This window comes from Vulpes lagopus, chromosome 6 (assembly GCF_018345385.1).
Source record: "Vulpes lagopus strain Blue_001 chromosome 6, ASM1834538v1, whole genome shotgun sequence".
NCBI lineage: Eukaryota > Metazoa > Chordata > Mammalia > Carnivora > Canidae > Vulpes > Vulpes lagopus.
The window spans coordinates 50177166-50201677 of NC_054829.1; the positions used below are offsets into that span (position 1 = coordinate 50177166).

Genomic DNA, 24512 nt, shown 5'->3' on the forward strand with positions numbered 1-24512 from the left:
TTGTAATACCTTGGGGCAAAAAAGTATGATCAAAGTAAAATGGGAGTCATACATTTTAATGTAACCACTTTATAATATATTTTAAAGTGAAATCAAATGATCTGGAAGCCATTTTAATCGACTTCCTCCCTTCAAGCATGAGTAACTATTTTTAAAATTGAACTTGAGTATTTGTCATATCAAAGTATTATTTAATGACATATAAATCACAAGGAGAGGAATATGAGCTAAGAAAAAAAGATGTATTTTGATGTCTAGTATTTGAAACCACTCAAAGAATTACACACTATTATCCCCATTTTATAGACAAGAAAAATAAGATAGCTAAAATACAAGTTGAGAAGCCCAAGTTGATTTAGTCTTTAAATTTTTATGGTATTTCCAGAATCACAATTCTGCCCTCATGCTAATTACATACTTGTCTATAGAAATAAATCTTCAGCTATATTTAAAATGTTTTTATTATTCATATTGTACACTAAAGTGTATATCACATAGGCTAGATGCATGAGAAATATACTGTTTAATTAGCAGATGCAGTTTTTCAGTAGACCACTACCTATAGAATTAGGCTGTATAAAACTGTGATACTCAGACATTATTTTTGTTCATTTAGAAATGGTAGAAAAATAATTTTAGTGCAGCTTGCTAATTTAGTTATACAGAAAATTGAAAAAGGAATGATTTTATTAAAATATGCATCATATTAATACTACAATCCATTTAAATAAACTTTTCAGTAAGTCTTCCAGAAAGAGATGGAAAGCTGTTATATCCAAACTAGGTGAAACACCGAAGATCCAGGCTCTCATCCAATTCATTAATGTTCTTTCAAATCAATTTCTTTAAAAAAAAAAAAATTTATTTATTTATTTATTCATGAGAACACAAGAGAGAGTGGCAGAGACAGTCAAAGGGAGAAGCAGGTTCCATGTAGGGAGCCCAACGTGGGACTTGACCCCGGGTCTCCAGTATCACACCCTGGGCTGAAGGTGGTGCTAAACCGCTGAGCCACCCGGGCTGCCCTTCAAATCACTTTCAACATATTTTTCCCTCTAATTCCCTTCATGAACCCTCTGCTCTAGTGAAATTACATGCTTTGAATTATTTTTATATCTGCCTCTCTATATCTGCTTCGCTGATCAGACTCCACTCTTACACTCTTTGCTCTTTGCCTACCCTTTGGATACATACCAAACATCACTGCCCTAACCATAATGTATTTCAGCATAAGCTCTTTCTCCTCTGTAATCCAATAGCATTCAAAATCATTTTAGTACTTACATATGTTTGAATACACTGTATATTTTAATATTATAAAATTAAAGCATGCATAATTATAATTGTTATATACACAGAATTAATTTTTTCTGTATATTCTTTATATATTAATTAAAGCCACAATCACTAAATATTTCTTTAAATATAAATCTCTTAGCCCTCTCTATAGTCTTTATGCATTTTTTATATAGTTCTATAGATAATCTCAATTTCACGGAATGTAAGAATTCTTGTTTGTTTTGCTCACAGACATATATTCCCCATAAATAAATAGTGCCACACACATATATGGGGTTTAAGTAATATTTGTGGGATCTCTACTTAGCAGCAATGTTGTGCCAGAGACAGAAAATGAAACCTTAGTCCATGCTAAACAAATCCAAGTATTTGGGTTTTAAACCTTGCTAATTCAAGATGCCCGGCGTTTTTCTTTCTTTTTATTTAAATTATAGGGACTTGTGCAATACAGGGAAAGTGGAATGGGAGGAGGCCCTTTGTTTCTTTGTAATTCTCTGCTTCATGCATCACTGTACTCTCATGACTACTATTAACTGGATCTACCAAGATGTTGGGTCTGTCTCCAAAATCATGTGAGACGGTCTGCAGAAGAGTGCACCCACTTATTCATACTCCAGGCCTCTCTGAGTTTCCTATCCTTGTCTTAGTCATCCAGTTGCTCCCTTGGATTTATGAAAACCTTAATGCTTCATAAGCCTTTGAGGCTTATGAAGATTCAGACACAAGAGCCCCTGCCTATTGTGTGTTAGTAGCTAAGAACTGCATATACTCTCTACTGAAACTTCTCATCTCCATCTTTGCTAATACAGCTGTCTCTCTCTTCAGACTGTGGATCATTTCCCTTTCTCTACTGTCTCCACCCTATAGTTTCAGAGTTAGTTCCTAAAGAAGATCCAAAATGAATAGCCTCCGTGTTGGCATTGTGAGTCATACCATTAATTACACCTTCTTGTATCCTGAGCCCAATAGTACCCATAACTGAATGGGAAGGAAGAGGAAATGAAGTACTGGCATGAATACAAAGGTCTGCTGAGGGGCACCTGGGTGGTTCAATGGTTAAGCATCTTCCTTTGGCTCAAGGCATGATCCCGGGGTCCTGGGATCAAGTCCTGCATTGGGCTCCTCACAGTGAGTCTGGTTCTCCCTCTGCCTATGTCTCTGCCTCTCTCTCTCTGCATCTCTCATGAATAAATAAATAAAATCTTAAAAATAAAATACAATAAAGGTCTGCTGAGTCAAATGGCAGCTTTTTCCCCAAGTGATTTTTTTCTTCATTGATGATTTGCTATAGTCCCAGTGGTATTACCTCAGTATTGAGGCCTGCCACTGCTTCTTACTAAAAATTATAGATAGAACACAATAAGCATCTCTGTCAAAAGGTTGGAAAGAATAGACAGGCAAACCAAGAAGAAACAAAAAGCAGACCTGAGAACTCAGCCTGGTTAGCCTGCAAGCTCCCCATGAGTGACACTGAGGAAATCATATGAAGACCCTCAATCTTGGATCCAACCACTGAAATCACACCTTCATTCCCTTCAGGCCTATGGTCTTGTGCCCTTGTGCTGAACCCAGAGAAGTTTTATAATCCTTAACTGCAAAATTTCTCATGATCTGCATGTACTTATTTCATGATGCCTTTTTAGCAAACTAGTCCCTTCTGTAATACAAGATCACAGGGCTAGTGCTTAGAAGGGAAAGGATTCAAACCTCCTGATCCCTTAAGTCTATGTTCCAACTTCTATGCCAAACAGCCTCATCCAAAGGTCAATATCCACTTATTTTGGGGGGTTCCTGTGCTCCATAAATCTGTCCTAGTCATGCCCCATGTAGTGACATCACGTGTATTGACCTTGATTTTACAGATACATCCTATGAAATTCCAGTAACAGCTTATTAGAACCCTGACTATTCAAATGCAACCTGAATTTTTTTACAGCTGCTATTCCTCCCAACTGTATATTGCCCACAGTATTTAAGCAGCATTCAGAATTAAAATGGAGGGACACCTGGGTGGCTCAGCAGTTAAGTGTATCTGCTTTCAGCTCAGGGCGTGGTCCTGGAGTACTGGGATTGAGTCCCACATCAGGTTCCCTGCATGGAGCCTGCTTCTCCCTCTGCCTATGTCTCTGCCTCTCTCTTTCTGTGTCTCTCATGAAAAAATAAATAAAACATTTTTTAAAAAATAATTAAAATGGAAAGCATGGTACCTCCTCAGACATGATGAGCGAATCTCCAGATACACTTTCAGCAGTAATCTAGAATATTTCACCAGCTTCTAATTCACAGTGGTTTATCCCTTGGGGTGACTGTACTTGCCAACTAACTAAGTCGGAACTATGTTTCTGATAATCTCTTTCCTCCTATAGCTCTTGGCTAGGATTGGCGATATGATATTTTTGCATGAGTTTTGGAAGGAACAATTAAAGCATCAGCCATGTATACTCTCTGAAGATCGATGTAGGGTCAGTCTGTGCTGCAACTCATTTATATCGTCTTGGACCTCAAAGCCCATCTCGTTGGCATGAAGCAGCACCTGATTGCAACACTTTCAGCTCCAACCAAATCTTCTTCAGCTTCTCTGATTCCTAGTGCAGGTATGTATTTGTAACATAATGAAGGATGCCAGTTTTTCCTGCAGGTCAACATTATCACTAACGTAGGAAGCTTGAGGACTTTGAAAGGTCAACATGGATTCCAGTTCACATTCAGATTCTACTTTGTCCTGGCTCTCTCTTGCTTCATATCCATCTTTTCTCCTGAAATGCCTATCCTGTGAACTTCATGCCAAGCTCCAGAAGCAGAAAGAACAACCACATGTATTTAACTAACAACCATGATTGTATAAGGTCAAATTCCTATTATTAATTTCTCATTCTATATTGCATCTACAAGTTCTGCTTCTCTGATCAAATCCTAAACGACATACTCCTTTCCTCCCTTTTTGAAAAAAGCTTAGTATGTGTATTACCTCTCTTTGTATGTACAGAAATAACTGAAAAAGGTTTGATATATAGTTTGTACCTAATAGGCACTCATTATTTTATTTAACTGATCTAAAACACCTGAAAAGTGTATATACATTAATGCTCTATATACTTTTAAAACTATTAATAAATATGGTCAAGAAGAACAGACGGGCAAAGAGACACTTGAGTGGAGTTTTGGTGTATGAGTAAAACATGATTTTAAAGAAAGCCTCCATGCTCAGAGAGGAGGCATCCTAGGGTCCTATCATAATGGTGTCGTTAGAGAGACTTCAGAAGAGTGTTTCATAAATTTTAAATAACCACTAGATATTTGATGGACATACAAAACAGCAAATTCAGGAGCATAAAATCTCTTTTTTAAAGATTTTATTTATTTATTTGAGAGAGAGAGAGAGAGAGAGAGAGAGAGCATGAGCAGTGGGGAAGGGGCAAAGGGAGAAGCAGATTTCTCACTGAACTCCCTGCTCACAGGACTTCATCCTAGGACTCTAAGATCTTGAACTGAACCAAAGGCAGATACTTAACTGACTGAGCCACCTTGGTGCCCCTAAAATCTATATTTTTTTAAGGAATAAAAAGAAAATGTATTTAAAATTAATAGTAGTCACTATAATGGTAATAACAAAGTGTTTTTCCAGTCTCACATAAATGAGTAAGATAAAATTATATAACATCATTCCTCATGATTCCCACATTCTATTGAATGGCAAATAGCCATAGGTGAATGTCCATACCTGATGGGTTTTGTTTCTTAACACTACCTCTATTAAATTAGAAAACCCTAATGCCCAAGAAATTCAGCATGAATTTTTGATGGTCCTATTATAGTTCTAGATATTATGATGGAAAATAAATAAATAAAGAGCTGAAAATAACAGTGATTTCTCACTGAAGAAAACTTGTCCTACATACAGAGGCTAATTTGATGAGCAGATTACAATTAGGAAGAATTTAGCCTGGAAAGGATTTTTCATCTTCTCTTATATATAATTCAAATGTTATTTTCAGATATGTGCAGTAAAGTTTCTGAAAAGCAAAGAAAATCATTATGTGATAGGGGTCAAACTACAATAGTATAATTTTCTTTACTCTTTAGAAACTTTATTACATATATTCTCATATTTTTAAGATTTTATTTATTTATTTGAGAGAGAAAGGGGCAGAGAGAGAGAGAGAGAGAGAGAGAGCATGGGGAAGGGGGCAGAGGGAAAGAGAGAAGCAGACTCCCTGCTGAGCAGGGATTTCATGTGTGGCTCAATCCCAGGACCTTGAGATCATGACCTGAACCAAAGGCAGATGCTTAATCTAATGAGCCAACCAAGCGCCCCTATCATATATATTTTTAAAGATAGCATAAAATACTAATGGATTATGGTATAGTCTTAAAAACTATCTTTAAAGTCATGGTATATTTAACAAGACAAGTTCCAGTAGTTTTGTCTGAAGAAGTTCAGTTCAATCTGTCCTTGATTCTAAATATATCACCAAGACGCACTTGTATGTCAGTTAAAATCATAGATGTCATCATGCTTTTAAAAATTTAATTCCAGTATAGTTAACATACAGTTGATATTAGTTTCAGGTGTATGATATAGTGGTTCAGCAACTCTGTATATTACGTAGTGCTCATCAAGCAAGAAAAGGGCACTCTTAATTTCCTTCACTTATTTTACCCATCCCTCCACCCACCTCCCCTCTGGTAACCATCAATTTATTCTCTCTAGTTAAGAGTTTGTTTTCTGGTTTGTCTTTTTCTTTGTTTTCCATGTGAGTGGAATCATATGGTATTTGTCTTCATCATGATTTCTTAAAATCCATTTTCAGCTCAGAAATTATATGAGAATCTTTTCCCTTCGACACCAGGAAACTTTAGTCACTGCAAATTTCTCCACACAGTGTTCTGAAAAGACCTATAATCAGTGTCTGTAGGTTGATAATATTAACTATTTTCAGAGCTTTCATTCACACTGAACAAGGCACAGGTACGTTGTTTGCCATCAGTTCTCAGGAAGTAGGTTGTGCATAGAATTGCATTCAGATGCAAACACATTTTGAGAAGGAACATTTTGCTTTAGAACTTACAGATAAAGACGTTCCACGAGTGCTGGCCCCTACCATGTGATCCTGATGAGTCTTTTCCAGTCTACAGCATAGCTCATAAATCAATAACTTAGCAAAATAACAAAAATCATCTTGCATCTTGGTTTACAGTGGTATGGTGTTTAACACTTCTCCATCACATACATGTATATATACAAAATTGACCTTAATAGCAACTTATTTCAACTATATAAAATGAAATATTTTTCATCCCATCCTCAGTTGATATTTTTCTCCAGTGAATGTTATTAATATTGTGAAACATCCAGTGGTGACATTTAATATAGGACTTTTGCTAATAGCTAGATTTCTGCTTTTTTTCTAAGATTATTTATTGGTCCTGACTGCTGTTTCAAGTAGCTTCTCAGCAACCTAGGATATGTATCCATTCACTACATAGGTGGATTTTTTATTTTATTTATTTATTTTTCATAAGTGGATTTTTTAAATAAAGAACTATTCTTTACACCTTGTTTAAATTTTGTTAATCTGCCACTTCAGAGTGAAATAATGTTATTTAGAGATAAAATTAAGTAATTTTCTGTAAAATACCTCACTTTTTACACATACTAGACAAAACTCATGATTTAACAGAAGTCACATGTAGAAAATGACAATTTAAATTTTTTTGAATTGGCTGACATACAATATTAACATTAACATGGCTGACATACAATATTACATTAGTTTCAGGTGTATGACACAATGACTCAACACCTCCGTATGTTATGTGTTCTGCTCACTGCAAATGTAGCTACCATCTGTCACCACATAACGTTATTACAGTGTCACTGACTATATTCCTTATGCTGTGCTTTTTATTCCCATGACTTACACATTCCCTAACGAAAAGCCTGTGTCTCCCACTTCCCTTCATCTGTTCTGCCCATCCCCCCACAACCCTCCCTTCAATCAGTTGGTTCTCTTTATCTACAAGTCTGATTTTGCTTTTTGCTTGTTTATTCGTTCTTCTTAGAAAATAACAGTATCAACAGCTTTTTGAAGTTTCACAAAGAAATTATATTTCATATTATGGGTGAATAACTACTGCCTTCCAAGCCAATAAAATCTAGTAATTTATTCATTTATTCATTTTCACTGTTTCCTTTTATATTACATGTGTGAAATTATCAGCCAGATAATTACTTGTGCCAATGTTGGGAGACCATTCCCCTTAGGTTTCTCCAATTTGTGCATGTTCTTCTGAACAAAGATATTAATAGATTTTGTTCTGGTCTGCCTTTTCATGGATGTTTACATTAGAGCCTCAGATCTGATTAACAATCGGGTTCCTGTTACTTCTCAACTTCACACCTTCTAGGGATGAAATGTTCAATATGGTGTCCACACTCATGTCTGATGCCTACTGGTTCTCTGAAACCCCTGGGACTAGCCACAAGCTCTGTCTTCTTGAGGTCTCTTCACAGATCTACCTTGAGCCCCTTTACAGCATAAACCGCTTCATGGTATAATGGTCTCAGGTTAGTCAGCTTTCTTACTTAGGGGTGGTTTATTTCTTCTGTCCACTTCAGGCAAATATTCTAAGAAGTCAGGCTGGAGATTGTAAGACTCTAGTGACTTGAAAGTTCCAGAACTCTGGAAGTCCATAGCCTCCTATTGGTCAAATAAGTGACTAAGGCCATTCTAGATATGTAAGAAAGGGACTTAATCCTAATCTCTTAATGGGAGGAAAAGCAAAAAAAAAATTTGTAGCTATACCATACCATACACATGTTCCTGAAACTTAAAAATTACTTTAGTATTATTAAAATGTTTATGATTTAGGTTTGGCATTCCAAATGCCTTCTTACAAATATCTGTAATGTTTACTCATTTATTTTCATAAAGCCTAACCTTGGATCCCTCAAAAAATTCTTAGACTTTATAAGTCAACCGAAACCTCTGATACAATTTCCATGTAAGTAAATTGATATTATAGAAATGGCTGTGCTATCTTTAACATTTTTCCAGAGGGAATCCTAGAAAATAGCATTTCTGATATTTCCCATGCAAATTTTCAACATAATAATCCACACCAGTGCCAATAAAAACCAGCCATAGTGGAAACACACTTGGGAAGAAAACTGATAAAAGTGATAAAAATGCAAAGTTAAAGATATCTTGCTGACTTTAGAACTTTAGCAAAGCAGAATGAGGCCAAAGAAAAAATGGCTTAAAACTTAACTCCTGTGGATGGCAAATGACATGAAAAGTGGATGAGAGTTAAGAATTTAAAACCTAAATTTAATTAGAGACTGCAATGCAATAAATTTGAAGTGTTTAAGAAAAACAGCAAATGAAAAAAATTGTTGAAACAATAAAGTGTACAAAAAGGAATGCAAGAATGAAAATATAAAGTCCCATTATATAAGTAAAAATATGATTTATTTATAGATAAAAATATGGAAATAATCTTAGACATATATAATATATAGATTCCAGACTCAGTTCTAGTTTTAATATACTATCCTAATGAACACAGGAATGTCAAAATTTCTTTTCTCTGTATATGTATTATATAATATATATTAAAATACATATATAATGTCACATAAATATTTTATACATATAATGTATATGTACCATATATATTATACATTATATATGCATGTGTGTGTAATATAAATACTATGTATACATACATGTATATATACAGTATATGTATATCCATTTCAATATTTGTAATACAAAACATGCATGTATATGTACATTTGTAAGTGTATACACATACACCCATATACATATATGCATGTATATGTACACACATTTACACATGCATATGTAACATCCATTAGATATGATACATAATAGATATAAATATAAGATACACAATTACTTTGTAGATATATAATCTATATAATATAATTTATATAGGATGCAATTTCAGGAAATAACAATGTAGTTATGTTTTAGTGTGGAAGAATATTGCTTTTCTTTTTGTCTTAATACACTTTTAATTTTGACGAGTAATAATTTTAAATTGAAAGGTGTTCCAAACCACTGAGTAAAATTTGTATTTGATTAGAAAGGTGGGCTAACTCTCCTCCACATCCTTTCTCGGTTGAAAATAATTCTACTGTAGACTGTTTCAGATGACTAAAAATCAGCAGAAGGTATCTCTCATATATCAGTACAAGAGCATTTTTAGACAATTTCTTCACCTAAATTAAGTAAGAAGAACCTTTTGGGAAATCTTCCTAAGTCTTTCCCAACATTGTAAGACTTTTCTTACAGTGTCTTTTGAACAAAAACACTTATTTTTCTCTTTTGTTGATTGTCTTATAAAAAAGTGTGAGAAATAACAATAAATTTACTAAACATTTGCCTTCCTACATCCTAAGTATTGCTCATGAAAACATGAGAAAAAAAATGTTTAGCAACATAGTCTTGCCCTGAAGATCTTGTTCCCAATGTTACTTTATGGAAAAGTATGTTTGTTTGCCAGGAGTTTCTATGTTCACCTTAAAGTTAGGCCTATTCTCACAATACCTTTACTTTCTAGCAATCCAGAATGTTCCATAATCATTTATTTTTCTAGGCATGACATGGCTATAAAGGAATAAAATTATAATTCTAACTTTGAGAGCCTACTAAATATTCAACCACTATATCCTTATACTATAATGGAACTTCAAAGTCACCCTAATGGCCCGTTTTGGTAAGTATTCTAATTTATGGGAATATTCACCCTTACAATTGAATAATATTTATAGAGTTATTTCTAAAAGTTTTAAAAGAAAAAAATAAGTTTATACTATGTTTTCACATATAAACTTTGTTTGATGTGTATATAACTTTTTTTGTTTGTCTACAATTTTAGGGTGATTCTCTTGCTTTGCCTGGGAAGGAAGGATTTTCTGAGACATGGAACTATTTTAAAACTGTCACCCAAAAAAAAAAAAAAAAAAAAAAAAAAAAAAAAAAAACTGTCACCCTATCAGATTGGCCTACTTTATGGGTGTTATTTCTGTATATTCTGCTTACCTGCTAGAGATAGTGAATGCTAGTAATGTCACTTCCCTGCTTTTAAGCTTTACTTTTTATCTAGGAATAAACATCCTTTCAATGAACACTACAAATTTCTAAATTATATTAACAGGTATTTTTCTTTTTTAAGTATGTTATAGGGAAAGATGGAAGCTCAAAACTCTTATAGACATTAGAAGTTAACACGTAGCACTAGCATATCTAGTCACATACATGAAGAGTACAGACAAATCAACATCTCATCCCTTCTGCAGCCTTATCTTATGGAATAAGCAAGAAAAATAGATTTTTTAAATGATTTTTAAAATCTCATACTGTGGGCAGCCTGGGTGGCTCAGCGGTTTAGCCCTGTTTTCAGCTCAGGCTGTGATCCTGGAGACCCGGGATTGAGTCCCATGTCAGGCTCCCTGCATGGAGCCTGCTTCTCCCTCTTCCTGTGACTGTGCTTCTCTCTCTCTGTGTTTCTCATGAATAAATAAATAAAATCTTTAAAAAAAATCTCATGTTGTGTTGAGAAGCATATGTCAGGGTTTATTTCTTTCAAGTGTTAAAAGCCATCAGTATGAAAGGGAAATATTTTTTATGAATAATTTGTGTTCATTACATCTAAAATGTACTTGATCAAAAATGTAAGATTAGAAAGCTCGTGGGATTCTCTACATGAATTTTAATTGAGGTTTTCCTTACAGGTTTAAAAGTATAAATATAACCCCAAAAAACTTCACTGTATTAAATGTATCAATTCATATATTTAGACTTTCATAACCCTCCAGTGTTATTCACTATTATGATTCCAATACTAGCTAAATACCATGTTTGGAATGCTGTTCTGATATTTAAACAATGGAAAACTTTAGAAATACGTATTCCAAGTGACTCATTAAGATTATCTCAACTACAAAATCAGTATTTCTAAGTTCTAAAGATATTAGTAATTTATTTTTTTTAATTTTTTTTATTTATTTATGATATTAGTAATTTATAACACAGTTAATATACATGTTTATCATATAGTTAACTACGATTGAATTCAAACCTAATAGAGCACAAAAAGTACAAAATATTGTAGAGAAGTAGATCTATGATCAAACATCATCATAATCAAATACATTCATACAATACTAGTTATATCATACCATTTTCTTATTATTCAAATACTCTTTTTTCACAGACATTTCCTGTCACTAAAAATTAACATCCAAGACCTTTAGCTTTGTATAAAAGTCTAGCCTGTATATCTTCCTCTGTTCTGCTTCCAAAAAATTCTCTGAATTCCTCTACACAGTCTATCTTACTACCTATAGATTTGGGTTTCAATGCCTCTACATATATTGAGCAACTCCATTCTCTGCTTTTCTTAGCCAGATATCAAGGTGTAGTTCAGATCATTTTCTCAGTGAACATTTTTTTAATATTAGTCATATTTTTTCTTAGATTTCTTTTTTATTTTATTCATAGAGACAGAGAGAGAGAGAGAGAGAGAGAGAGAGAGAGAGAGAGAGAAGCAGAGACACAATAAGCAGGCATCATACAGAGAGCCTGACGTGGAACTCGATCCAGGGTCTCCAGGATCACACCCTGAGCTGCAGGCGGCGCTAAACCGCTGCACCACCGGGGCTGCCCTCAGTGAACATTTCTGTAACTATTTCATGCAAAGTTCTCTCTTCTTCCTTTGAATTATGATATCATGTAACATATATTCTATAGTTGAATAATCTATACTTTTTTTGTTAAAGATTTTATTTATTTATTCATGAGACACAGAGAGAGAGAGAGAGGCAGAGACACAGGCAGAGGGAGAAGCAGGCTCCATGCAGGGAGCCCCACGTGGGACTCGATCCTGGGTGTCCAGGATCACGCCCTGGGCTGAAGGCGGCCCTAAACCGCTGAGCCACCCCGGCTGCCCCAATAATCTATACTTTTAAGGGATATCTGTGCTATATTCTTTTTGCTATCAGTAAAAGTCCACAGTAGATATTCAATAAATATTGATGAATTAACTCACCTATAATCACAACTAAAAAGTGACAATAAGAGATTATTATTGATAAATGATATGATAGAGCTGTTTTCAATTGTTCAAAATAATGTATGAGATAAGAAACCTTTTGATATACTTCTGTAGATCTAGCAGAAGAGTGAAGGTAACCTTTTTCTACCCTCAGTGTGGAGCAATTTAATTTGCCGTATTCAATACAGAGAGGATTTCTAAAAATAATACAGGTTTCTCTCTTGTTGAAAATCATTTTACTTTCATTTTTTAAAATTATTTATTTATTTTTATTTTTTAAGTCTTTTAAAAAGATTTTATTTATTCATGAGAGACACAGAGAGAGAGAGGCAGAGACAAAGGCAGAGAAAGAAGCGGGCTCCCCGCAGAGAGCTCAATGTAAGACTTGATCCTGGGACTTCAGCATCATGTCCTGGACTGAAAGCAGATGCTAAACCACTGAGCCACCCAGGTGTCCCTCATTTTTTTAATAGTACTGCTAAATATAAGTTGGAAATTGAACAAATGAATGTTTATTGAAGAATTCAATAAAATTAAAGAGTCTAAATATATTAAAAAGTAAAAGTATTTCCAGCAATTGATGCAGTATTCTATATATTATGAGATGTTCATAGAATATTACTTGTTAGTGAAAACCAATTACTATATGTACTAACATATTTCAAAATTTTAATGCTAAGTGAAAAGCACATTATAAAGTGATAGGTACGGAATATACATTTAAAAAATATATAAAAAATGTTTTTTCTCTCAAGTTTTTATTTAAATTGCAGCTAGTTAACATACATTGAAATATTAGTTGCAGGTGTAGAATTTACAGATTCGTCACCTACATACAATATCCAGTCACACAGAAGTGCCCTCCTTAATACCCACCACCCATTTAACCCATTCCCTTCATCCCCTCACCCCTCCTCCAGTAACTAGTTTGTTCTCTATAGTCAAGAGTCTGTTATTATAATTCTTTTAGATATCTCTATAGCAGTATCTAAGTTAGAAAGCATGAAATTAATTCATCTTTAAAGAGACAAAAAGTGAATAATTGAGAAGGGAAAATAGCTATTTAATTTTTGTGTAATATTTTTATTTTATTTATTTTATTTTTATTTGACACAATTACTAATATTATTAATTCTGGAGAAATTTTATGCATGTTTCCTATGCTAGTCTCAGAATATTTCAATGTTTTCACATTATTCAAATAAAAATATATTTTACTCTTAAAAAATTAATGCCTAAGCAAACATTGAGAAAATCCTCTTTTATCTCAAATACCAAACCTTTATATTTGGGTTTTTTTAAGGATTTATTTATCTATTTGAGAGAGAGAGAGAGAGAGAGATACAGCACACATGCAGGGGGGTGGGAGGGGAGCCCAGGGATTAGGAGAGAGAAAATCTTAAGCAGACTCTGCCCTGAGGTAGAGCCTAAACTGGGGCTCGATCCTATTACTTCAAGATAATGACCCAAGTCGAAACCAAGAGGTGGATGCTCAACCACCTGAGCCACCCAGGTGCCCCCAACCCTTTATATTTGTATGATAGGTTAGATGATTTCCCAAAGTTAACACAATGAGTAAAAGATAAACCATGCATAACAATTCTCTTGGCTTCTATTTTAATGCTCCTTTCATTAAATTAGGCCTAAACATTTTATATATATTTTACATTATCTGTTTATAAATTTGTCTTTATCATATTCACCTGGCAAAACAGTGTTGGTTGAAAATTCCATTATAATAGAGTATTTGGAGAAAGAAGTAGCAGACTGGTGTTAGCTACATAAATAGACAACAGAGTAAATGGGAAAACTCTTCAAGTATTTTGTATCAGTTTTTATATAAAAAAATGATGGTCATCTTAGAAAGTAAGCTAATATTGCTGAGAAAATATTGAAGCTGAAGATTGGTGATGAGGTAATAAGAAACTTCTTAGTTATTATCAATTAACTCAAATGTCTCATGCATAGTATTAAGAATATTTATAAGTGATATAATAGAATTTATCCTTGTGATGTTAATTATATATATGTATATAGATATAAATATAATGCTACATAATATATGAATATGTTATGTAAATATATATAAATAAATATACATATATAGGTATATGAGGGGAGATAGAATAAAATTGGAGAGGGATGAAATAATAATGAATATTAACTAATATATTGCAATATTTTTTCAATTAATCCTCTCAACAGAGGAGGAAAACAAGCATAGAATGGTTTAAATCACCCACTTCACACAACTTTTGAGCAATAGAGATGCAATTCAAGCCCAGGCAGCTTGATTTCAGAGCTCAAGTTCTCTAGCAACCTCTTTTCCTATATTCAAAGGTCAATTCTGAAAAGCATTTACATTAATGTCTGGCAAATGCTGAATTGATTGTCACACAGATTATCTGTGGGTTCTTAAGTGTTAATTTATATGGTAGATTGAGCTACGGTGGAAAGTTCTGCCTTGCCCAAATAAACACAAAAACAGGAACTCTGTAAAAAATTCCTAACCTGTACTGTTTAGGGAATAAAGCAGCTACATTCATCACAATGCTTATAATGAATGTTTTCTGCCATACTGATCAAGTGTAGCATTCATTAATTTCCTAACTAACCACAGGTGAAACCTAGTAACTATGACATTGCCATAAACATCACCAGCAAGTTTTCCTCTTGTGGGATGAATTTCCTGGAAGGTCATCATTACAGTTAACGAGAAAACCATTGTCAACTGAATTTGGCAAGCTATATAAACTGGGTCTGGTACAATTTCCAACAGGCCAGCATGGAAAGTTTAAGTTCATGCTGGACAATATAAGCATATCATTCTATGAGCACCTAAATGATCTATAAGATCATTCTATAGGACCTAAAACTGGATCTTGAGTATCAAGAAAAAAGTTGTAATCTAGGAACTATGGGGAGAAGATATCTGAACCCTTAAAGTTAGTAGTCTCAAAAGATTTTTGTAGGTGAAAATTGGCCTGGAAAAATTGCTAAGTGGCTGAGGAAAACAAAGGAAGTAGGTGGAAGCAGCAAGGGTCGTGAATAAAAAAGAAGCAAAACTCACCTATGAGTAATAAAAATCTTAGGCTAGTATCTAAATTTATACTCTCCTTAGAATTCTCTTGGAGGCAAACAGAAAATTGTTCTGTAGGTCATTTCCACAGTTCAGTACATATGCGGGAATAAAGAAAAAGGAAAAGAAAATTCCTGAAGATGAGTTCATATTCAAAATTATAGATTACACAGGATGACAAACCATTACAAAGGAGAAAGGCAACAGATACAAGAAGTAGATTACCGAAATCACTGTAATACTAAAACAATATTTAAAATGTAACATGATGCTTAAAAACTTAAATAGAGGGACGCCTGCATGGCTCCGTGGTTGAGCTTCTGCCTTTGGCTCAGGGCATGATCCTGGAGTGCCCGATTGAGTCCCAAATTGGACTCCCCACAGGTAACCTGCTTCTCCCTTTGCCTATGTCTCTGCCTCATTCTCTCTGTGTGTCTCTCATGAATAAATAAATAAAATCTTTAAAAAAATAGAGTAAAATAAAATAAAATTTATAGGAAAAAGAAAAACCTAAATAGAACAGTCTATTCAATAACAGGGCAATACTTTTTTTTTCTTTCAAGTACACATATGGAAGGGTCATCAAAGTAGACCATATTATATCTGGTCTATTTGGATCATGAAAAAATGTTAACAAATTCAGAGGGATAGAAATCATACAAAAATGCATTCTTGGATCATAATGTAATTAAATTAGAAATAAATAACAAATTTATATGGAACAACCATAAATGTTTAGAAATCAATATTTGAAAGTCAAACAGTACAATACCAAATAATATGAGGTCAAAGAATAAGTTTCAAATGATACTAAAAACACTTTTTAATGAATAAAAATGAAACAAGTCCAATTTTGAGCAATGTAGTTAAAGTAGTATTCAGATGGATGTTTAGCATTAACTGCTTATATTTTAAAAAAGAAAAGGAAGGGGCACCTGGGTGGCTATTGGTTAAGCAACTGACTCTTGATTTTGGTTCAGGTCATAATCTCAGGGTCTTGGAATTGAGGAGGATATGCACTCAGTGGGGAGTCTGCTTGAGATTGTCTCCTTCTTCCTCTGCCCCTCCCTCTGCTCACACATTCTCTCTCTCTCTTTCTAAAATAAGTAAATAAATGTTTAAAAAATAAAATAAAAAATCATATCATCAGTTCAATGATTCAAAAAAAATTTGACAAATTCAATGTATATTTATGAAAAAAGAAAATCTTATACCAGGAATACAAAGGAAACTTCTTTAACTTGTACAAAAACTATTAAACACATTTATATATAATGTGAACAATTGAACATTTTCCCCAACACCTGAAAACAAGAAAGGACAATACTGAAAGTCTTACTCATTGTTATAAGGCAAGAATTAAAAAGATACAGATTGAAAAAATAATAGTATTTCTCTTCACAAACATGCCTCTACCCATAGAAAATTCCAAAGAATCTTAAGATGGTTCTAGAACTAATAAATTAATTCAAAAAAGTCTCAATATAAAGGTTATATATTTTTTTTTTCTAAGGAAAATTTTCTATATATAGAAATTTTCTAAGGAAAATATATATATATATATATTTATTCTCATGAATAAAAAATTCTGTTATAAAATAAACATTTTGGGAAAAGACAAATTAGAATAACCAAAATAACTTTTAAAAAGTAAAAGAGGACTCAACGGAGTAGATGTAAAGACTTATTATAAATCTACAATAATCAAGACAGGATAATATTGGCTAAAATACAGATATATATTAAAAATAATAATAATAAAATAAAATAAAATACAGATACATAGATGAGTGGAACAGAATAGGGAGCCCAGAAATAGACCCATGGCAAAATCATAGACTGGCTTTTTAAACTGCTTTATTGATATAGGATTTTCATCAACTGACTTCTTGAGACAACTATTGCAATAGAAAAAAGGATAATCTTTTCAACAACTGGAGTTTGAGCAATTGGATGTTCATATGCACAACAATAAACCTCAATCCATGCTTCAAACCTTATAAAGTTGAACTGAAAGTAAATAAATAAATAAATAAATAAATAAATAAATAAATAAATTTGAACTGAAATGGAACATAGACCAAATGTAAAAAACAAAACTATAAAATTTATAGATAAAAATACAGGAAAACAAAAAAAAAATACAGGAAAACCTGCATAAGTTCGGTTTTTGGTCAAGAATATTTAGATGAGACAACAAAACATGATCCATAAAAATTAGACCTTATTAAGGCACTTGGGTGGTTCAGCCCATTGAACATCTACCTTCAGCTCAGGTCATGATCTCAGGGTCCTGAGATCAAGCCCCACATCAGGCTCTCTGATTGTTGGAGAGCCTGCTTCTTCCTCTCCCTCTGCCTGCTGTTTCCTTGCTGTACTTTCTCTCTCTCTTTCTCTCTCTCTCTGTGTCAAATAAATTAATAAAATATTTCTTAAAAATTACACCTTATAAAATTGAAATATTTTGTTTTTCTAAGGAAAATGTTAGAGTAGCACAAAGACAAGACACAGACCGAGAGAAACAATAAAACCATATTTCTGACAAAGAGAAATGAAAATTAAGTTCACACAAAAGTTGCATATAAATATTTATAACAGCTTTTTCTATAATTGCCAAAAATGATAACAAGGATATTCTTCCTCTGTGAATGGATAAACAAGGTGTGTGAGATATTGTTCACAATATAATACTGATCAGAAAAATAAAGGAAAAAACTATTGATACACACAATATGATGAATCTGAAACACATTTTGCTTAGTGAAAGAGGCCAGATCCAAAAATCTATATCAGGGTTTCTCAATTTTGGCACTACTGACATGTTGGGCCAGGTAATTCTTTGTGCACTATAGGATATTTAGCAGTATCCCTGACCTCTACCTACTAGAGGCCAGTAGCACCACCCCCTATCAGTCTTAATAAACAAAAACATCTCCAGACATTGCCAAATGTCCCTTTGGAAACAAAATTGTCCTTCACTGAGAACCACTCATCTACATAGTGCATATTTATATGACATCTTTGGAAAAAGCAAAACTATAGAGACATAAAACAGATCAACAGTTTCCAGAGATTGGAGGAAAAAGTAGTTAACTACAAAGGAATTTAATACTACCATGGGACTGTTATGTATCATAACTATATTTATAGATATAAGACTCTATGAATTTTTTGTAATCCATAAAGCTGTACATCACAAAGATTGAATTTTACTCTATGTTAATAAAAAGTAAGAGGAGACCAAATTAAATATAAACTGTGATACATGAGCCTAAATGTATCACAAATGAGTAACATAACCACAATGAAGGGTGAGAAAGAAAAAACTAACTTGGGTTACATTGGAAAACAGTACTTTTACCAGTATTATTTTAATGCTTAAGACAAAAGGAAGAGCAAATATTGTACTCTAATTAGTACATTTCTCAAATTGAGTAAGGGTTAGAAATTATGAAATTAATTTATGTATGTAATAGGGTTGAACAAGTAAGTGAATGTATTTCAGACAAGAGCCAGTATTTCAATGTTAGAGGGAAAAAATGCAAATACTGAAAGAGAAAGGCTGATTAGAAATGTGGTGTTGAATTATAGGTGGAAGTATCATTACGAACTCACAGTTTTTAATATATAAACAGATACTTAGATGCAAAAATAAATACAGATCTTTTTCTTTGCATGTGTACTTAATTTAAGCTTAGTCTGTTGAAAGGTCCTAGAAATGAGGAAACCACAGTAGCAAGAAGATCATGAAGCATTCAGATTTTAGTTTTAAATAGCATTTTCCAATAAAAAGAATTCAAGACTCCTAGAGAAATTGGGGACAAATTGAAAGGGCACAGAAGATCATATGACAGAGGTCCAATGGTCAAACTAGTAAACTCTGAGCAACAACACAAACAATGATAGTATTAGATTATAACGTGTAGAATAATATAAATATCCATCTATGCAGCTGATACAAAAGAAAAATTGAATAAGTAAATAAATGTAAGGAGAAGAGACAGCTCTTCTTCATAGAATGAATCAAGTTAATAAGTGTAGATAAAAGGAAGCAAATAGAAAAGTTCTGTTAAAATCCAAAGTAATAAGTTTTGGGGGCAAGATTTCATGCTAAAATTATTAAACTTTTGAGTAGAAATAGGATATATGATATTTTTAAAGTCTCTCTAGTGGTAAGGGAAATAAAAAAGAAATGAACTACAGGGACTTTATCAAAATAAAAAGCTTCTGCACAGCTAAGGAAACAATCAACAAAAAACTAAAAGGCAACCTTCGGGATGGGAGATGATATTTGTCAATGACATATTTGATAATAGGTTAGTATCAAAAATTTATAAAGACTTAATCAAACTCAATACCCAAAAAACAAATAACCCAGTTAAAAAATGGGCAGGAGACATAAATAGACACTTTTCCGAAGAAGACATCCAGATGGCTAACAGACACGTGAAAAGATGCTCAACATCACTGATCATCAGGGAAATACAAATCAAAACTACAGTGACATATCACCTCAGACTTGTCAGAATGGCTAAAATTAACAACACAGGAAATGACCATGTTGGCGAGGCTATAGAGAAAAGAGAACCCTCTTATGCTGTTGGTAGGGACACAAACTGGTGCAGCCACTCTGGAAAATAGCTTGGAGGTTCCTCAAAAGGTTAAAAAGAGACCTACCCTATTATCCAGCAATTGTACTACTAGGTATTTACCCAAAATATAAAAATACTGATTTGAAGGGATACATGCACGCCAATGTTTATAACAACATTATCAAAATAGTCAAATTTGTGGAAAGAGCCCAAATGTCCATCATTTAATGAATGGATAAAGAAGATGAGGTATAGATATCCAATGGAATATTACTGGCCATCAAAAAGAATGAAATCTTGCCATATGCAATGATATGGATGGAACTGGAGAGTATTGTGCTAAGTAAAATAAGTCGGAGAAAGACAAATACCATATTATTTCATTCATATGAAATAATTCAAAACAAATGAATATAGGGAGAAAAAAGAGAGAGAGGCATATCATAAAATAGATCCTTAACTATAGAGAAAAATCTGAGGATTGCTGGCGGGGAGGTGGCGGAGTTATGGGTTAAATGAAGATTGGGTATTTAAGAGGGCACTGATTGTGATGAGCACTGGGTGTTGTATGTAAGTGATGAGTCACTAAATTCTACACCTGAAGCTATTACTCTGTATGTTAACTAACCAGAATTTAAATAAAAGCTTGAAACTAAAAAGTAAATAAATGAAATGTCTGATTAACTTCTGCAAGATATTTATCAATACAAAGTAAAAAAAAAACAATAACTTTACAGTGTATAAACCTGGCATATACCACATCAAACAAGTGGTCAAAGTTCGTATCACCAGATATGATATCTAATATTTTGTACCCCTGCTACAATGCACAGAAAAGAACACTTCTGTAATATTCTTACCAAAAATGCATAGCCTCAATCTAATCATGTGAAAACATCAGACATGATAAGGCCATAAAGTACATTTGCTCTAGAAAAAATGGTGGAGAGTCGTAATAACTTAGGACTTTTGTATCATTTTTATATGTACCCAGAAAACTGAAACTACAAACAAAAAGCTTGATGATTCTGAGCACATAAATGGATCACTGGGCTCAGCTGGTTAGCACTCCACTCTGGAGAGGATGAAGATAAACTCTTTCATAGCACACTAAGAAAAAAAAAAAAAAACCTAAAAAAACACATATTTTTTAGGTGTAGATGAGTACTTTACTACATCCTTCTTGAAACTACCCTGCTTTTTCCCCAAAAAATTATTCAGATTCATTTAAAAACAAAACTTTGGAACTGCTGATTGTCTACAACCTCTAAATGTCTCAGAGGCAGACAGAGAAGTCATTAACCATTAGAGAAAAACTCATTTCTTTTTGTACTGACTTCAGAAGGTGAACTGAAAGTTACCTTCGATTGAACATTCACTTTCAACATCAAGGCCCAGCGAAAGAATCTAAAACTGGATTTGGATATATTTAATTAGAGCTAAGTTCTTTCAAGGACTTTAGATCCTTCTGGTAAAGATCTAATAAAATTGTGTTAGATTGAAGTGTTTGGATATTTTAAGCTTAATAAATAGCCTGTTCAATTATTAAACCTTCCCTGCTCCCTTCAATCAGAATCAATAATCCCTTTATCCCCTGGGCTCATCTCAACTATAGAATTTATATATCATTTATTATATTATACGTTGTCCTCACCCTTTACTTAGTACATAAGCCTGATTTCATCCACTAGACTTTATATTTCTTAAAGTCATAACAGTTTTATGTAACTAAACCATTATGATGCTTTGACTAATGCCTGTGTATAAAGTTCTATTGAATAAAATAGATTATGTTAGTAGTTGTATTATCTTTTTGGCAAAGTAATTAATATCTCTACCTCTAAACCTACACTTTTAACTTTACCTATATCCATAACTGTTTATCTGTCTAGATATAAATATAGATAGAGCTGTAGATACAGAAGTAGATACAAGTGCAACTCTGCACCTGGTTTATTTTTTGGCATATAACTAAGATTGTGTCTATGTATACACAATCTCTATATATGTAACAAGGTTTTAGTGGTTCTGCCACAATTTGGTTATAATTTAAGTTTAGAGAGGAATACAACAGTTATAACAAATGTTTATACGAAGCCATTGTTTTAGGGTAATTTTAAAATGAAGCATTAGAGGAAACTCATCTAATTATTTACAAACCAACCAATTAATTGGTTCTTTTGATAAGTCAAAGAATGACGCATTTAGTAGACTGTGAGTAGATGGAGGGAAAGGACTTCTATCTGGTTCTGTAACGTATTCATAGATACTAGAGGGGTGCCTGGAACATGGTGAGGTCTCAATATCTGTGAAGAAATATATGAACTCTAGGAAATATATGAATTCTAAGAAATAGGTAAAAATCAAAAACATTTTCAACAAACATTTTTAATTCTTTAATTAGAATTGTTATATATTCCCTACATGGATTCTTAGCCATAAAGGTTTCTTTTTGGATGTTTCTACAACTTCTAGAAGATATTCAATTTGACCCTACTCTAATCTTAGAAAAGAAACACAAAAGACTCTCATCTACAGGGAGAATCTGATCATTGCTTTTCTACTTAGAGGAGAAAATTTTCCCTTTTTAGAGACAAAAATGATTGACAGTGATGATGCCCAGTGATAGCTTTTATTTCTCACTTGGAGGTTCTATGACATTTTTCTCTGTACTCAACCATGATGCCCTGGATTTTTTATGGCAATTTGAAGAGTGTTACTTATAAAACTAAAGAATACCCCTCCTATTTGCTCATCTTTTGAATAAATTATTCCTCGAAAACAGATATATCCTGCCACATATTAGTTTGTATATCTATAAGTTCACGGGTAAACATGTGACATTCCAAATGGCCAAAAAGTTCTCTGGTCCTGCTTAAACAGTATTGACCAAGAAACATGGTAATTTATACCACCTATCTTTGCTGACTTTAAAATATCAGAAGCAAGGGGATCCCTGGGTGGCTCAGCGGTTTAACACCTGTCTTTCGCCTGAGGTCCCGGGATCGAGTCCTGCATCGGGCTCCCAGCATGGAGCCTGCTTCTCCCTCTGCCTGTGTCTCTGCCTCTCTTTCTCTCTCCCTCTCTATGTCTATCATGAATAAATAAATAAATAAATAAATAAATAAATAAATAAATAAATGTTTAAAAATATCAGAAGCAAAAATCAATGTAGATATGCCAAATACCATGAAACATTTTTAAATGATACCAGTTACAAGTTATGTTATATGAAACACATAGGGCATAAAAAGAGAAGCTTGATTGTCATTCAAGACACTCGATATCAAACAATGGCTTTGTCAATCATTTGCTATTTCCTGCTGACCAGGAAAGAGTCTTTTTTTATGTCACTTTGTTTATACGTAAAGAGAATTGCATCCTCTCTGTAACCAGTGACTAATACAAAAGATTATGTGGATCAACATTTTTCAGTAGGAAGTCACTATAATGTCTTGTTATGAATTAGTATATACCATAGCATGAGTTATGTTTATCCTGTATGGTAAAATATTTGTTGTAACATATATAATCCATAATATTATAGTCAATTTTGTTCATCTACACCAACAAATAATTTTTAAATGCTTACTATTTCTAATATTCTTTGTAATAGACTTAATGGTTTGCTAACTACTTATGTGTACAATTTTGCTTAATTCTAAGAGAAAAGCTGGACAAATCTGGTATTATACTCATTCTACAGGGGCAGAAACTGAAAATTCCAAGATGGTAAGCTTACTCACATGCCATTCTCCCCAGAGCTGCTTTAAAATGTGGCAACTGCTTTCGTTTAGACTGTTCAATCCAAAAGACAGTGAGAGAGAACACCAAGACAGGAGCCAAAGGATTTTTACAACCTAATCTTGGAAGCAACATCGTATCATTTCTGCCATATTCTGTGGTTTAGAAGCAAGTCAAAAAGTCCAGTGCACATTCACAGAGAGGGAATTTCACAAAGGCCTGAATACCAAGAGGTGAGGATTTTGGAGGTTAGGGAGATCATTTTAGAGGATGCCTACCATGGTATATATTACCTCTGAAATTGTACTCTCAACAAAAATACTCTATCACCTTTCTCTTAATTTTTAAGCTTTAAGTTCTCATGCTTGGATTTCTTTTTAGCTACACAGTCATAGATTTATAATATCACAAGCCAAGCAGAATAGCTATTTCCTCCTTTTTTGCTTAGTTGATAACTGTCCTTTAGAAAGATGAACAACCCTGCAAAAGGTAGCAAGTTCAATCTTCCTGAAGCATATATTTTTCCGTCTGTAGCAGCAGCCTGCTATTAAGATAAGAAATAAAATGAAACCGAGCTTTCAACCTTGCCTGTGAGGCAAGCTTTTTTCCTCTGATACTTCCTTTGTGAAATGTAGATGTGAGAGTAGAAGCAATGCTTCTTCATAACAAAATCTGAATGAATGCATGGTGTCTACATTTAGGAACCCCAATGC

The 24512-nt window shown here is 33.4% G+C and overlaps 1 pseudogene; it reads left to right on the plus strand.

Annotated features, from left to right (window-relative positions):
- Nucleotides 1-3820: 3820 nt before the first annotated feature.
- The window catches only part of LOC121492550, a 192346-nt pseudogene continuing 171654 nt past the window's right edge, over nucleotides 3821-24512 (plus strand).